The sequence below is a fragment of the Lepisosteus oculatus genome, unplaced genomic scaffold (genome assembly GCF_040954835.1).
Source record: "Lepisosteus oculatus isolate fLepOcu1 unplaced genomic scaffold, fLepOcu1.hap2 HAP2_SCAFFOLD_432, whole genome shotgun sequence".
Classification (NCBI taxonomy): domain Eukaryota; kingdom Metazoa; phylum Chordata; class Actinopteri; order Semionotiformes; family Lepisosteidae; genus Lepisosteus; species Lepisosteus oculatus.
The window spans coordinates 66,339-82,511 of record NW_027167969.1 but is presented as its reverse complement, the minus strand read 5'-3'; the positions used below and the strand labels follow the sequence as shown (position 1 = coordinate 82,511).

Here is a 16,173-nt window from a genome sequence, read left to right as displayed (position 1 = left end):
CTGGATCGCAGATTTAGACCCCCTGCACTCTTACTCCTTAAAAACCAAAGAAATGAAGATATGTAGCAATCACATTGTAACAGGGGTGACAGTGACTTAATGCTTATACTAGTGGACTTCTGGTACCTTTAAGGTACGGTGTTCCCTGAAGGGCTCTCAAACCCCGCATTTCAGATGCCTAGCTGATGTGTTACACCTCAGAATCACTTTTAAACCTTACCTCTGGTATCTTTAATCCCTATTGCTCAACGCGAAAACTTTACCTGTGGTGTCTTTAATCCCTATTGCTCAATGCATGGTGAAAGTATTGCATAAATGTGTCGGAAAATGAGCAATGGGCACCTGAGAGACTCATTTGCCTGTTTCACAAATGATCATATTTGACTAGAGATTCTGTTTGGGATTCAGTTGTGCATTCTGACAGCAATCCCTTTCAAAAAAGGATACATTCTGGATGAGGTCAAAGGTGCAGGAACACTGTATTTAGGATGTGTTTGCAGTTATTCTGTGTCTCTAGCTTCAACACAGTTATATATATATATATGCTCACTGATTTTATGGTACATGCCCAGGGCAATAATCATTATGAGGATTTATTTCCAGATGTGCTAGGGGTAGTGTTGTGAAATACTTCAACACACTGGATCGCAGGTTTAAACTCCCTGCACTCTTACTCCTTAAAAACCAACAAATGCAGATATGTAGCAATAATATTGTAGCAGAGTGCATCGTTTCCGGCATAGTATGGCAGGGTGTTTTCCGAGTTATTGCACGGATTGGGCACGCCCGCAAGCCAAGAGCCGCAAGCGATGAGCCCGGAGCTGAACGGGCCCCACTGGCTCGTTTGTAAGGCCAGGTGCATTGCCAACCACGATCGGCAGGGCAGAGGCCTTGAAAGCAGCCTGGGCTCCTGCAGCTGTGCAGCCACGCACTCTGGTTTCTCTTCATTTCGTACAAATCTTTCGCCTTTTGCTAAAGATTTCCGTAGAGAGGAGCATGAATGAGTTCCGTGCAATTTTTGTGCTTCCCTGCCTTCGGGTGGTTGCAGCTGGGCTGGTCAAAGAGAGAAAACAAAACCGCTCACAATCACTCTTGTTATGGCGATTGTGGTTGTCTGCTCTGCGAGTCCTCGGTCTCTGCCCGTCTGATTGCCGCTCTCTTCTTTGGGGGGCGGGAAGTGTCCGGCCGCAGGGGATCTTGGGACCTCGCTTTGCAAAGCGGCTTCCCAGAGTGCGTCGTTTCCGGCACAGTGTGGCCGGGTGTTTTCCGAGTTATCGCACGGATTGGGCACGCCCGCAAGCCGAGAGCCGCAGGCGATGAGCCCGGAGCTGAACGGACCCCACTGGCTCGTTTGTAAGGCCAGGTGCATTGCCAACCACGACCGGCAGGGCAGAGGCCTTGAAGGTGGCCTGGGCTCCTGAAGCTGTGCAGCCACGCACTCTGGTTTCTATTCATTTCATACAAATCTTTTGCCTTTTACTAAAGATTTCCGTGGAGAGGAGCATGAATGAGTTCCATGCAATTTTTCTGCTTCCCTGCTTTCGGGTGGGGCGCAGCTGGGCTGGTCAAAGAGAGAAAACAAAACCGCTCACAATCGCTCTTGTTATGGCGATTGTGGTTGTCTGCTCTGCGAGTCCTTGGTCTCCGCCTGTCTGATTGGCGCTCTTTTCTTTGGGGGGCGGGAAGTGTCTGCCCCCACTGCCCCTTTCAAGTTTGCTAAAGACCACGTGGATGTTCCAGAGCAACTCCTGGAACAATGTTCTGTGGACAGACGTGACAAAAGCTGAACTTGTTGGTAAATGTGCACAGCGTTATGTTTGGAGATAACAAAACACTGCATACCAACTCCAAAACCTCATCCCACCTGGGAAGCATGGCGGAGGCTGTACGGCTTGCAATCATCTAGGATCACGCAGGATCTCCTGTTTATTAGGCATAATAAACAGGGCCACTGAACTCCACACTGGCCACTGAACCACAGCAGTGGCTTGCTGGCTTGACATCTCCCAAGAAAAATGTTGAAATCGCATGTGGAACAGGAAAATGACCCTCGAGTACGAGGGAAAAAAAAGAAAAAGATCATCTGGAGCGTGCCAACCCATGTCCGGAGCGTGCCAACCCATGTCCGGACAGCCCAGTTTCCTCGACGAGGTGGCCGAGTGGTTAAGGCGATGGACTGCTAATCCATTGTGCTCTGCATGCGTGGGTTCGAATCCCATCCTCGTCGCTCCGGTACTAGAGCCGTACATTTTCTAGCGGTGGCTGAACATGGTATAGTAGGCTAACGTTGGCTCTGGGTTGAGACCGCGTTTTCACTTACTTGCAACGCAAACGGAGAAAGCGATTTTTGACAGTCTCTCAGAATCACAGTTTGTCATTCCTCTAGACGTTTATACAGTAGAAGCCTGCTTCGTGGCTTAAATCCAAGCTAAGGAAACGGGTTAGAGGTCTGATGCAGAACTGCAAATTCAATGAACGGGAACACTACAGTACATTGCACTGTATGTGTGAGGAAAGCTGCCCCCTTCTGTCCCTTGTAGACCGAACAGAGGACTGTAAAGGATACCGCCAAGGATGCTGGTTGAAATCCAGCTCCAAAGAAGCCCCTTTGGGTGTTATGTCATCAAAAAGTAAGAACAGCGAATCTCCCTTTGATCAAAAGCGCAACAGAACTGTTTTCCGTGGAGCGGGTTTCAGACCCGTAGACCTGTTTTATTTGTAAGGCAGGGCGCATTCCCAAGCGCGAATCTCCTGTTTTAGAAATGCTTTAATGGGCGTGAAGTGAAAATAAGAAATGGGCTCCAGATGCACATGGAAGCAATCAAGTGTTTCATCCGAGCTGTTTCAAAGACTGCTCAAGAGCTTTCCTTTCACAGAGGCGCAACGATTAATGATGGGGGTGCACCCTTCAATGCGCCTTAGGACTCTAGGGAGTGATTGAGACGATTCGTAGCGTGTGCTCATTTCCCTCTATTCCCCGTGTTGCAGTGGTAGGATGACGTAAATTACTGCTTCGACACGTAATGGCATTATAATCAAGTGCAGGAGCTGAGGGCTTTAGTTTTGTTTCGTTTTCCATGGCGTTCGTAAGCGCGCAAATCAAAGGCAATTCCTGCGTCTAACAGGAATGATTGAGACGATTCGTAGCGTGTGCTCATTTCCCTCTATTCCCCGTGTTGCAGTGGTAGGATGACGTAAATTCCTGCTTCGACACGTAACGGCATTATAATCAAGTGCAGGAGCTGAGGGCTTTTGTTTTGTTTCGTTTTCCATGGCGTTTGTAAGCACGCAAATCAAAGGCAATTCCTGCGTCTAACAGGAATGTAAATGCTTTTGAAAGTGCAGTGTGGTGCAGCTTGTAAAATCCTTATCCACATTTGTGGTTTGTTGCTGTTTGTTCTGTCTGCCAAAGCTGCATTTTGACATCCGGACGGGGAGACTTTATCATTTGAACGTGAAGCCAGCCTTAAACCCTCTGAGGCGTGTCTATCTGCCGGCACGTATTTTGTCAAAGGTATTTATTTTTTTTAACGGAGAGCGACTTTGAAAAGGTTTCCGCAGCCACGTCGCACTCCGTGTTAGATTAAAGGAGGAATGCGGCGAGGGCAAACTCGCTGTAGTCGTGGCCGAGTGGTTAAGGTGATGGACTCGAAATCCATTGGGGACTCCCTGCGCAGGTTCGAATCCTGCCGACTACGGCGTCTGCCGCACGTCTCCTTGTGCCTGCGCGGCAAAGGCGAAGTGCTGTTTCTCCTTTCCTGGTACTATAAAAACGCTAAATCGCTTGGCCCCGCTGCCATGGAAATGAGTTCTTCAGATAACCACACATTTTGCGTTCGCACCTCTGGTGTTCTACTTATGCCTTTGAAAACCTAATGAATAAAACTGAAAGAACCGACACAATATGTAGGTGCTCGTAAAGCACGCATTAAAGAACTGTTAACAGCAAGGGTTTCAGTGGGTTAACTGAGGAGAAGGCGTGATCGCTAATTGTTTACTTTTTATTTGGTGTTAGAAACACTCTTACTGTGCATGACGTGCAACAAATGTAGCCACAGAAATTGCATCACGCTTTCATGTATGCTATTGCAGACACCAACGTTGCCTAGATAGAAAACCGAAATAGCCGTGGGTTCGCTTGCTGGTCTGAAGGATCTCTCTTCGAATCTCTATCATTTGTCAATTGAAGTAAAAGGTGCTGCAATCTGATACGTTCAGAATCAAACCCGCAGCTGTTGTTCGACTTTATTTCTTGACTAATTACAACCTTTTACTGTCAAGTTTATTGGTACAACTTGAGCTCTCAGCACCGTACTGAGCCCAGGTGTTTTTCTAAAGCTGTCAGGTGCAGTTCATTTACATGAAGGAAATCTCTTACTGGGTACGATTACAATGCAGTAAGTAGCACAGGCTACTTAGGGAGTAGGCTGATGTGTTTAAAAACAACCAGCGCCAGGCAGGAGTCAAACCTCCAAACTCCTAATCCATAGTCAGACACATTATCCATTGCACCACTGGCCCTGGTGTGACACTGCAGGACTGTAACCCAGTGAGCTTAGCACTGCAACTAGTAAAATATTACCCCCGGTCCATTCTTTTCCAAAAGTGAGAAACACCTGTTTTCTACATTTTGTCTGTTTTAAAACCATATCTCTTTAAACCAAACCAAGAGTTTGTCTTTTGCACTGATATTCTGATTCATTTCGATTTCAAAGAAAAAAAAAACATTACCTTCCAAAGCATCATAAAATTGTCCCTTCCTCCAGACTCTACTTCTCTCTTGTAGTAGTACAGCAGACCTTTCCAGGTGAGCAGATCACAGAGTCCGAAATGAGCTTCCTCCATCAAGCAAAGTACCTGAACATGACTCTGTCATCATAAAAGCGCCCCTGTAATAAAGAAATTCAATCCGAAATCAAGAGGGCAGTTGCCTACTGAAATACAAGAAGTCATAAATTTTAACCTAGCAACACATTAAAGGCTGCATCTATACAAGTACGATTCTAGAAATGCTCACCAGATTACGTTTTAAGAAAGAACTGCGCCTCAGGTTCCGCCGAGATCTTAACTCGGATGGCAGGATTCAGAGTCTGGAGTGTGGAATGATGGCGCACGGAGGGTCCACATACTGTGGATCCCTCAGTGATCTTCCGCGTGTTCAAACCGCCAGCGTGTGACTCCCCTATCCCCCTGACCTCATTGCTCTGCTCTCGCCTCTGTGCAGCTGAGCCCGACTCATGGTAAAGTGGAAAAAAATATGCCCTCAACGTGAGATTTACTCTGGAGTGAGGATAGTTGTTACCTTCTTATCGTTGAAACGGATGTATGTGATGTGGCGACTAGGTTCTTCTCCATTAGCAGGCTTAAGGTTAAAGAAAAAAACATTGCTGACTTCTTTTTTTTTTGCCAGCCGCGAGCGCTGATTAGCGAGGTTTGTATTTCATGTTTTGCAAGTTGCATCCATTTTAAGAAAAACAAGTCGTTCAAGACAGGAAATGAATACTTGCATTTAATTAAGTCTAGACGTATGCGGTTGTCCATAATGACCAGTTCTGTTCGAGAACACAGAACAAAAAAAGGCACCGCTGGGATTCGGACCCAGGATTTTTTGTTTACTAGACAGGCGCTTTAACCAACTAAGCCACGGCGCCCCGGGAGTGCTGTCCTTTTGCAGCCACTTGGACACACCACTCAGACACATCTGCATTCGGTGTGTGCTCCGCCTGCTCGCTGAGCAAGTTGCCACCTTTACATACAATAGCAACATCGACACCAAGAGAAAGGATGACAAATGGCTTTTATCTGGAACTTTTCATGTCCAAGGAGCTCAATGTGCTTTCTGTGTACAACAGGGCCACTGAACTCCACACTGGCCACTGAACCACAGCAGTGGCTTGCTGGCTTGACATCTCCCAAGGAAAATGTTGAAATCGCATGTGGAACAGGAAAATGACCCTCGAGTATGAGGGGAAAAAAAGAAAAAGATCAACTGGAGTGCGCCAACCCATGTCAGGACAGCCCAGTTTCCTAGACGAGGTGGCCGAGTGGTTACTGTATGCTGAGTCTAAAGACAGTTTCACCCATTTTCTGATTGCTCGGTTCTGTACCAGTGCAGACATGTCAAACAGTGAATGGCTGTACCTCTATTGTATCCGTGCTCAATGAATGAAATCGGTAACAAATGAATATATGTCTAGTTATACGAAAAACGAGTGGTTTATCGACTCATCTTCATTTGCAGATTTAGAGGCAGCTTCGATATTCGTTTTACAGACGGGTTTTTTTTTTGAATATGGGTCACACACATGCCACAGCAACAAAACATCTCTAGAGATGAGGCTATAGATCACCTTTCCATCCTGCAGGTTTTCCTCCCAAAGCCTACGGCACCAACGGCGACCCCTGCTGGCCGGGAGAGCAAAAGCTTACAGCACCTGGTATTCCCAGGCAGTCTCCCATCCAAGTACTAACCAGGCCCGACGCTGCTTAGCTTCCGAGATCAGACGAGATTGGGCGTGTTCAGGGTGGTGTGGCCGTAAGCGAAAGCCCCAGCGCCTGACTCGCTACTTGAAGCTGTGTGTGGCGGGGGTTCCGTGCCCCCCGAGCGGGACTGAAGGATCGTTCGTGTGCAACTCTTTGGAAAGGAGCTGCTTTCCAAATCGCATTGCGTGCCTGGATGTTGGCGAATGCGCTCCCTTGTGTTGGCTCGTCCCGCACTGGAGGAGGACAAACAATCTGCACGGAGGAGCACCAGGCAAGTCTTCACCAGACAAAAACCTCCAGTGCACAGCACTCTGGAAACATTTCGGGGCTTTCGCGTGTTTATTTCAGCACGTAAAGCGCACCGGTCCAACACGTCGGCCGGGCGCGCGGCGCCTCCGCCCTCTTGTGGCCTTGCGGCGTCAGAGCAAGAGGCTCCTTCTCGCTGCCCTTCCGCTGTGTTGCAGGGCCCCGAGAGGGAACCCGGAGCGCGCACTTTGTGGGGGGCGGGGGACCGCGTTCGCGCTCTGCCCCCGGTCTCTTGCGCGAGTACTAAATCTCACGGACAGGGGGGCCTCGTCATTGATTGTTACAGGTGAGACGGGGATTAGGAGGAGACCCCGACTGATGGGTAAAGGGGAGCACTAACACCAGAGGGACACCCCCGGCGTCTCTTTTTGAGAGACGCCCTGGGGTTTCCTAATGGCCAAGGAGGGTCGGGACCTCGGTTTGACCTCCATCAGGAGGCTGGGGCGTAAGAGAGCCACACAGCCCGCAGGGTGAGCGCTCCCTACTGGTCCCAGTCACACCTCTTGCAGGAGCAGCAGCAACCGGAGCTTTTCCGGGGTGGAATCTCCCATCCGGGTGCCGGCCAGGCTCACACCTGCTGGGCTGCCCCGGGGGTGAGCCCAGTCGAGAGTCGCAGGGCCAGATCTAGTCACCGGGGAGAAACGATACAAGTGAAGGATTGCTCGGCTCTCGGCACTTGAAAAGACCGACAAATGTCTCGTTCCCGCCGGAGCTGAATGTACCCGCATGTGTGGTGTCGTCTTCTTCCCCCGCCCCGCTGTGTTTGCTGTATTGTCTCTGAAGCCGGCCCCCCCGAGACGAGACGGGCTGTTCCTGTGCCCCAATTAACACTTTACAGGTGCCATTCCCCGGCATTGTGGCCATTGTCGGTGCTCACACGCGATAAGATAAGGCGGAGGAGAGTGGGGCATGCCCAGCGGCAGACATTCAAGGAGGGGGCAGTGCGAGGTGAGGTGAGGTGCGACACGCCGGAGCCCCGACGCAGCTAATGCGGAGCACTTGTTGGACTGGCATCGAAAGGACGTGTGCGCACGGAGCGAGCCTTCCCTGCGGCGGAGCGCGGGAACTTTCTCCCCCCCTCCCGCTGCAGGAGTTGTGTGCACTGCAGCGGTGCCGAGAGAAAAGCACAGAAGGCAGCAGGCTCTGGAGAGCAGGTAAGAGACGGAGCCTTGTGGGCAGGCGAGCAGGCCCGTTTTTTGGAAATTGCTGAAAAGGTTTGTTCGGTGTGTGGCAGGCGCACGTCGCGAGCTTGCGTGGCGATCTGCCGGTCTGGAGTTATGCAAATGAGGCCGAATTGCATCCCGGGACATGCTGCGAATGCGCAACGGCGACTGCAGATGTGTAGGAAACGGCGCGCTCGTTTTCTCGTTTTGCCCACACTTTTGAGTGTTAGTGTGGCGTGTGAGTGTGTGAAAGAGTGGGCCCAGCAGGAGGCGGTGGCGTGCGGGGCGAGGAGGTGGCCTAGGCTGCGCGATTTGTGCTGTGGGTGCGGGCCGCTTGCAGGGGCCTGTTTAACTCATACTTACCTGGCAGGGGAGATACCTTGATCAAGAAGGAGGTTCACCCAGGGCGAGGCTCGGCCATTGCACTCCGGCTGTGCTGACCCCTGCAAATTCCCAAAATGTGGGAATCTCGACTGCATAATTTCTGGTAGTGGGGGACTGCGTTCGCGCTCTCCCCTGATGTGCTTGGTCCAAAATCAGATACGGGAGGGTTAAGACACCACGAGCTGCGTGGCTGTGGAAGGATCCCGGTTCGACAGGAGTGGACGCCGCTGCTGGTTCTCGCTGGCTTTTAGTTAGGGGTCCGGAGAAGCATCTCAAGCTAGTTCCACTACTCCTTCCGGACGTTCATTCCCTTTTCAAAGTCAGTCGTTTTGCTGTAGTCTGCGTTCTTTAGGCTGATTATCGAGGTTAGCCTTTATTTGGTCATGGGGGGCCTCGGTACTGTATGCTGAGTCTAAAGACAGTTTCACCCGTTTTCTGATTGCTCGGTTCTGTACCAGTGCAGACATGTCAAACAGTGAATGGCTGTACCTCTATTGTATCCGTGCTCAATGAATGAAATCGGTAACAAATGAATATATGTCTAGTTATACGAAAAACGAGTGGTTTATCGACTCATCTTCATTTGCAGATTTAGAGGCAGCTTCGATATTCGTTTTACAGACGGGTTTTTTTTTTGAATATGGGTCACACACATGCCACAGCAACAAAACATCTCTAGAGATGAGGCTATAGATCACCTTTCCATCCTGCAGGTTTTCCTCCCAAAGCCTACGGCACCAACGGCGACCCCTGCTGGCCGGGAGAGCAAAAGCTTACAGCACCTGGTATTCCCAGGCAGTCTCCCATCCAAGTACTAACCAGGCCCGACGCTGCTTAGCTTCCGAGATCAGATGAGATTGGGCGTTTTCAGGGTGGTGTGGCCGTAAGCGAAAGCCCCAGCGCCTGACTCGCTACTTGAAGCTGTGTGTGGCGGGGGTTCCGTGCCCCCCGAGCGGGACTGAAGGATCGTTCGTGTGCAACTCTTTGGAAAGGAGCTGCTTTCCAAATCGCATTGCGTGCCTGGATGTTGGCGAATGCGCTCCCTTGTGTTGGCTCGTCCCACACTGGAGGAGCACCAACAATCTGCACAGAGGAGCACCAGCCAAGTCTTCAGTGCACAGCACTCTGGAAACATTTCGGGGCTGTCGCGTGTTTATTTCAGCACGTAAAGCGCACCGGTCCAACACGTCGGCCGGGCGCGCGGCGCCTCCGCCCTGTTGCTGCCCCTGCAGCTGCTTCACTTTTCCCTTTAGTTGCCATCGATTTTTTTGTAGTGCTATACATATACGATTGAGGTATCTTAGAGTTCTCCTTCGAAGACCCAGCACTCTCTTTTCTTTTCCCAGTGTTACTCATATCGGACTTTTTAAACCTAAAAAAAAATCGTTTTTTTTTCTTTCAATTAAAACTGAAGTTTAAACAACTAGTGTTAAGTCCTTATTTTTCTGTAGTCAAAAAAAGCAAAAATTAACATTCAGGTCATGAAAAACTCAAAAAAACTCCCCAACCACTAAACTTTACCTCCCACCTGAGCGCCATCTTGAACGCCCCTACCACCAGAGAATGCTCACGATTTCGGAAGCTGTCTCCGGGACGTGCTGATTCCACACATCCTGAATAAATCATGATATTGTTAGTTGCTGTAGCTAGACGTTCAAATGAGTTTCATGGCCAGATGGACTGTTTCCTCCAGCGGTATAATATTGCAGTGAGACAGCACGATGCCTGCAAGACTATGTCACGCTAAACGCCACAGATTGTGTTTGTCCGTTCGTGTCAGTCGTCCCGCAGCCACGGGAAATGGGACACAAACATGCTGCAATGCTTTCAAGACGTTAGGATTTGTTTGTGCAACATCCAAGAAGAGTACTTGTGGCTTGAATGTGAACTGTACGTGCCCGCCCCCTTTCCTCTGTAGTGCATGAGTTCCTCCCGGCATGCCCTTCGTCATTGTTCTGTCATCTTGTATTTAAAGGGTTGTATTTCTGCTGCTGAAAATAAGCAACGGTTTTCTCACAACGCCCTTTGTTCCCAACGGAGCCCTTGTCTGTCATGAAATTCTTCAAAACCTCAAGCTAGAAGAAGAAGAAGACGACAAATATGAAGCGTTATAGCAACGACATGCCATGAGACGATCGATAACGATTTCCATAGGATCCCCGCGGTTGCCTGGCAACCGTCAGCTTTGCGCAGTGGCAGTATCGTAGCCTGTGAGGTTTAGCCGAGGCTCGATTATTGCTAGTTGAAAACTTTTCCCAATACCCCGCTTCCGCCGGTTTGCAATACAATCGGCGAAAGCAATTTTTGACAGTCTTGTCAGAGACTGAGCAAGGTGTTTAAAGACAGATTTGGTCACGGTGATATCATGGTAGAAAGAAACGAGCTTGTTACGTGTCAACAGGAACGCTCTTTAGCTCTTTCAGCTTTATGCAGAGAACAGCGTCTGTCGAGATTACTTTTGTGTCAGCGCGAAACGCCGTGTGCTGTCAGTATGATTTCATATTGCTCATAGCGGCGCCTGGCTTTTGTCTGTCAAACGTTAGGTTGCGCTTCTTCATGCTGCATCGTCGGCATGAGTGGAGCATTTTAAACGTCTGTACTTACTGCGCCCCATAAGAAATCGTTTGTCCCCATTCAAAAGAGATTGTGCGATGTCCTGCAGCGTTCGCAAAGCAAACCTTTGACAGTTTGAAAAGAGGAATTTATTCTGCTTCCTGTGCGTGCAGTAGTTACAAAGTTGAACGTCTTTACACGATCTGCTGCAGTTTTCAGTGGGTGGGCTTTGTCAAATGGCTTGGAAAAACGCACTGTGTTTCGGCTCGGGAAACATCGTGAGCAGTGTCCTGCATGTTTTCTGTGTATAGCTGTCTTTTAACGCATACAGAATTCATTCGAAATCATTGATTTCTCCAATTAACAAGGGTCCCTTTTTGAACCTGCCAGAAGCATTCTTTCAATGTAACAGATTTACTCCGGGGAAGGGCAGCATGACATTGAGAGTAGCTCAAGCTTTCAGCACCTTTATCTGACTGCATGTATGCAGACGCTGCTCAGAATCCCCTGTAAGATTCTCCTTCAATTCCGTTTTGCAGTGCTTTAGCTCTTTCAAAAGGCTTCGCTTTGCTAGTCACAATCCAAGGCTCATGACAGCATTTGAAAACATTCGCAACTGCGTTGGTCGGGAATCGAACCTGGGTTAACTGCTTTGAAGGCAGCTATGCGCAACACTGGCTCGCTCCAGAATAAATCTCACGTCGAGGGCATATTTTTTTCCATTTTACCGTGAGTCGGGCTCAGCTGCACAGAGGAGAGAGCAGAGCAATGAGGTCACGGGGACAGGGGAGTCACACGCTGGCGGTTTGAATACGCGGAAGATCACTGAGGGATCCACAGTATATGGACCCTCCGTGCGCCATCAGTCCGCACTCCGGACTCTGAATCCTGCCATCCGAGTTAAGATCTCGGCGGAACCTGAGGCGCAGTTCCTTCTTAAAACGTAATCTGGTGAGCATTTCTAGAATCGTATTTGTATAGATGCAGCCTTTAATGTGTTGCTAGGTTAAAATTGATGACTTCTTGTATTTCAGTAGGCAACTGCCCTCTTGATTTCGGATTTAATTTCTTTATTACAGGGGCGCTTTTATGAAGACAGAGTCATGTTCAGGTACTTTGCTTGATGGAGGAAGCTCATTTCAGACTCTGTGATCTGCTCACCTGGAAAGGTCTGCTATACTACTACAAGAGAGAAGTAGAGTCTGGAAGAAGGGACAATTTTATGATGCTTTGGAAGATAATGTTTTTTTTTCTTATACTGAAAATGAAAGGTAGTTGTTTCTATATGGACTCAGTCTTTGGAATTTGTATATTTATATATTTCAGTGAACCCTCAGCCATTCCTTCTGTATTGTAATTCAATTTCTCTTTTAAAATTCCTTCCCCACTTCTAGGACCTGCAGTTGCTGAACTCCACAATGGCTTCTATTGGAAAGTCTGTGACTGAGCCCAAGTAAGTGTTCATTTTTTTATGAAACCATTATTTATTTAGGAGCAATGAGCAATTCTTATATAAATGCAATAAAATCATTATGCTCAAACTATGAGAGAGAAAATTAAGGATAATTTAAGAAATCAGTCTTAGCTTGTTTCTATACACAGATGGTATTATTTATTTTCAAAGGAAACCCGCGCGGATTCCCCTGGTGTGCAAGATGTACCTGAATACTCTTGATCAGCTTCCTGCTCACTTGAAGAGGGCGTGTATGAAGCACGCCACGGCAGAAAAGATCAGGATGGCCTCTCAACAGGCGAGGGAGGACATGATGAATCACCTGAAGAAGGGGGTCATCGTGGATTACCACAGAATAGAGATCGTGTCTGGTGAGGCAAACAGGATAGTGGTTGTAAGACTGCTAGAGTCCTTGGGCCTTTTTGTACATGGGAAGCCTGAAGACACATTGGCAAGGTGAGATATTTTTAATCTGTAAGGCTTCTGTAGTTTCTTTTTGAAATCATTGTTACAACATATTATGTAAAAGCATGTTGAAAAGAATCTACCTGCATTCCAGCGGCCCTGAGCAAGAGGCCGCTGTCCAGGAGGATTAGATGCCAGAGGCTGCTCTAGAAACTGAAACAGAAGCGGATAAGGAAGGGGAAGATGTGAGCTCTGAAGAACTCTATCAGCAGTAAGACTTTTTTATTTTTCAGATGTATCTATTTTTTACTAAAATTCTAATTTGTCTTATAGGTATAAAATGTTTAAACCGGTGTTTTATATCCTTACAGGCCCTGAGTAGTTAAAAAGTATCAGCAGGCCGGAAGAGAGTGGCCCAAGCTGGACTCTATAGAAAGCACTCCCTGGATGCTCCTCTCCTGATTGGATTCAAACAGTACCTTACCAAGGATCTGGGAGTGGCAAATTATTCTCAGGAGGCATTTATTTTTTAAAGGCATTTAAAATTAAGCAATGGTATCTTCATTGTAAATGTTTTTATTTCTTAGCTTAAAATTCACCCATGTGAAATGATGTCAGCCATATACATCATGACTCTATATTTCCTACCTGAATCTATTCTACTTAAATTATTACATTATACACAATTTGAGTTCATTTTAAAAAGTAAAAGGTAATGAAAGGAATGCATTTTCATAAGAAAGATAATACCGATATGCATGTGATAATCTTCCTTATATCATGTAGTGCATCATTTGGACACTTTGTGGGCTTCAAATACAAAGAAAATCATGTTCTATGGTACAAGATAAATACAAAACTTAAGCTTTTATTTTAATTAGATTTCTTTATAAAGCATAAGCAATCATTTATTACATCGCTTCTTGAATTAAATCTTTTGACAAGAGGTAAGACTTCTGTTACATTTAAACCCATGTTTAGCTGTGTTTTTTAGATTTAACTGAACCAATTTCTGTGTGTGATAATGTCCTTGAATTCTGACAACATCACACTAAATTACATGATATAAAACAGCTAATGTTTCTAGAGATAAAGTTTCTGAGATGCTTCTAATTACTTTTTATTACCAGGGACAGTTTAATTCACCTTGTACAGTACTGTAAGACCAAGATGCTTTTTTTAAAAGTTATTTAACATTTTATAGAACTTTGTCTACTATGGCAACATGATGTGCTTGGTGAAACTTGGAAAAATACTGCTTGGCCACTTATCTTAAGATAAAGATAGGATAAAGGTTTATCTTTTGCACCTACCTGACCCCCAGGGAAGGCCAATGCTTTCTAAGTTGATGGTTCCCTACAGTAGACTGTACTTTAATTTCAAAGGTAATGTATATTGACCCAAATCAGTTTTGGAATCCAATCTACTGACGAGATGGAGCACATCCTTTTTTCAGGATTTTAGCATCATACGTTTGGTATATTTAGTCCCTAATGCTGAAAGAAATGATCATAGAACATTTGGACACTTTGTGGGCTTGAAATACAAAGCAAATCATGTACTATGGTACAAGATAAATACAAAACTTAAGCTTTTATTTTAATTAGATTTGTTTATAAAGCATAAGCAATCATTTATTACATTAATATATGTGAAAATAACATTTTAGCATCATACGTTTAGTATATTTAGTCCCTAATGCTGAAAGAAATGATCATAGAACATGACATCTAACCTTACCTGCGGTGTTTTTAATCCCTATTGCTCAATGCACGGTGAAAGCATTCCATACATGTGTCTGACAATGAGGAATGGGCCCCTGAGACAGTCATTTGCCTGTTTCACAAATGATCGTATTTTACTAGAGATTCTGCTTGGGATTCAGATGTGCATTCGGACAGCAATCCCTTTCAAGAAATGATATGTTCTGGATGAGGTCAAAGGTGCTGGAACACTGTATCTAGGATGTGTTTGCAGAGACTGTGTGTCTCCTGCTTCAACGCAGTGATAAACAGATGTGCTCCTTTAATTTATTGGTACATGCCCAGGGCAGTAAGCAGTCTGAGGATTTATTTCCAGATGGCATAGAGCAGTGAAGCAGTGAAGTAGTGCAAAACACTGGATCATTATATTATTAGAATCTATTCTACTTAAATTATTACATTATACTCAATTTGAGTTCATTTTAAAAAGTAAAAGGTAATGAAAGGAATGCATTTTCATAAGAAAGATAATACCGATATGCATGTGATAATCTTCCTTATATCATGTAGTGCGTCATTTGGACACTTTGTGGGCTTGAAATACAAAGAAAATCATGTTCTATGGTACAAGATAAATACAAAACTTAAGCTTTTATTTTAATTAGATTTGTTTCTAAAGCATAAGCAATCATTTATTACATTAATATATGTGAAAATAACATTTTAGCATCATATGTTTAGTATATTTAGTCCCTAATGCCGAAAGAAATGATCATTTGTTTAACATGCACGGGTCTGTCTCAAAGGATGCAGTACTCCTGAAGGGTCTCAAACCCTACATTTCGGATGCCTAGCTGTATCCCTCACATGTGGCACCTCAGAATGACTTCTAACCTTACCTGTGGTGTATTCAGTCCCTATTGCTCAATGCACAGTGTACATACTGCATACATGTGTCTTGAGAATGAGGAATGGGCCCCTGAGACAGTCATTTGCCTGTTTCACAAACAGGGACCTGGACCTAGCCCGTACAGGGCTCAAACCCGCGACCTTGGCGTTATTAGCACCACGCTCTAACCAACTGAGCTAACCAGCCTCACGACAGTGCTCCTCTCTGTGCTGCAAAAAATCAAACTCAGGGAATTTCTTTTGTCCTCCTTTGAATAGAAAGCCGTGTAATCAGTGTACGGGCTTTCTCGTGCAGTTTCATGGTTCTTGTAACCCAAATCCTACACTGGCCTGAAGTGCCCCCCCATTTCACAGCATTTTTCAGCTGATTTAAAATGTACCTAAAGGAGAAGCATTATTGAAGACCATCAATTACCAAGAGCTTTTGTCAAAGGTTTTGGTGGTCATTTTGAATGACCACAGAGCGCTGTGACCTCGGTTTTACATCTCATCCAAAAGACAGCGCCCTTTTACAACACAGCATCTCCGTCACTATACTGGGGCATTGGGACCCGCACAGACCTCAGGGTGAGCGCCCCCCCGCCGGCACCATTAACACCGCTTCCAGCTGGAAGCTTTGTTTTTCCCTGTAGCTCATCCTCATCCAGGTACTGACCTGGCTCACACCTGCTTAGCTTCAGTGGGTTTTCAGTTGCGAGTTGCAAGGGGATGCAAGTGATGGAGCCGCTCGCTGCAAAAGCCACTGCATTGGCCGGGAATCGAACCCGAGCCTCCCGCGTGGCAGGCGAGAATTCTACCACTGAACCACCAATGC

General features: G+C 46.5%; 9 non-coding genes across 9 annotated transcripts; 6 read left to right on the top strand and 3 right to left on the bottom strand.

Moving 5' to 3' along the window:
- Nucleotides 1–928: 928 nt before the first annotated feature.
- LOC138229275 (U5 spliceosomal RNA) lies at nt 929–1,042 on the top strand. The gene has a single exon (XR_011185728.1). It is a non-coding gene; the product is annotated as a U5 spliceosomal RNA (small nuclear RNA).
- A 393-nt stretch (nt 1,043–1,435) lies between these two features.
- LOC138229270 (U5 spliceosomal RNA) lies at nt 1,436–1,549 on the top strand. The gene has a single exon (XR_011185723.1). It is a non-coding gene; the product is annotated as a U5 spliceosomal RNA (small nuclear RNA).
- Nucleotides 1,550–2,145: 596 nt separating this feature from the next.
- trnas-gcu (transfer RNA serine (anticodon GCU)) lies at nt 2,146–2,227 on the top strand. Its single transcript has one exon. It is a non-coding gene; the product is annotated as a tRNA-Ser (tRNA).
- Nucleotides 2,228–3,616: 1,389 nt separating this feature from the next.
- trnas-cga (transfer RNA serine (anticodon CGA)) lies at nt 3,617–3,698 on the top strand. The gene has a single exon. It is a non-coding gene; the product is annotated as a tRNA-Ser (tRNA).
- Nucleotides 3,699–6,422: 2,724 nt separating this feature from the next.
- Nucleotides 6,423–6,541, bottom strand: LOC138229280 (5S ribosomal RNA). The gene has a single exon (XR_011185733.1). It is a non-coding gene; the product is annotated as a 5S ribosomal RNA (ribosomal RNA).
- Nucleotides 6,542–8,307: 1,766 nt separating this feature from the next.
- LOC138229264 (U1 spliceosomal RNA) lies at nt 8,308–8,471 on the top strand. Its single transcript, XR_011185717.1, has one exon. It is a non-coding gene; the product is annotated as a U1 spliceosomal RNA (small nuclear RNA).
- A 635-nt stretch (nt 8,472–9,106) lies between these two features.
- LOC138229278 (5S ribosomal RNA) lies at nt 9,107–9,225 on the bottom strand. Its single transcript, XR_011185731.1, has one exon. It is a non-coding gene; the product is annotated as a 5S ribosomal RNA (ribosomal RNA).
- Nucleotides 9,226–10,517: 1,292 nt separating this feature from the next.
- Nucleotides 10,518–10,659, top strand: LOC138229266 (U4 spliceosomal RNA). The gene has a single exon (XR_011185719.1). It is a non-coding gene; the product is annotated as a U4 spliceosomal RNA (small nuclear RNA).
- Nucleotides 10,660–16,102: 5,443 nt separating this feature from the next.
- trnag-gcc (transfer RNA glycine (anticodon GCC)) lies at nt 16,103–16,173 on the bottom strand. Its single transcript has one exon. It is a non-coding gene; the product is annotated as a tRNA-Gly (tRNA).